Raw genomic sequence first — 376 nt, forward strand, 5'->3', positions numbered from 1 at the left:
TGTCGTGCGTATAGTGTGGGCGCCGCCAGAGTCGGGCGGTGGCGCGAGGGACGGACGTAAGGTGAGCTTGTTGCCCCGCACCTCTCCTCTCCCGCCTATCTTCACGCCATGGAAGATTCTGCCAGGTGATCCTCTTCTGTCTCGTTGTTGGGCCGTGTGGCGGCGGCGGCCGCGGGCGTGCGTCTCACCCTCTCTCCTCTCTGTCCCCCATGAGCACGCCCGCACGCCCGCGGCCTCCCTCCAACACGCCACTCACGCTCTGGCCGCTTCCCTCCCCTGCATGACTGCTGGCAGTTCGATCCTCGTCCCGCCCCTTCGTGAGGCCCGTCCGCCATCAGGGGGTTGGTTGTGCTGGACGTCGTGGCGAGGCGAAGTC

The 376-nt window shown here is 67.3% G+C and overlaps 1 protein-coding gene across 1 annotated transcript in view; it reads right to left on the reverse strand.

Moving 5' to 3' along the window:
• Positions 1–376, reverse strand: part of LOC119588967 (leucine-rich repeat extensin-like protein 5) — a 45,250-nt gene that overhangs the window by 43,755 nt on the left and 1,119 nt on the right. The window lies entirely within an intron of this gene.

Source organism: Penaeus monodon, chromosome 24 (assembly GCF_015228065.2).
Source record: "Penaeus monodon isolate SGIC_2016 chromosome 24, NSTDA_Pmon_1, whole genome shotgun sequence".
Classification (NCBI taxonomy): domain Eukaryota; kingdom Metazoa; phylum Arthropoda; class Malacostraca; order Decapoda; family Penaeidae; genus Penaeus; species Penaeus monodon.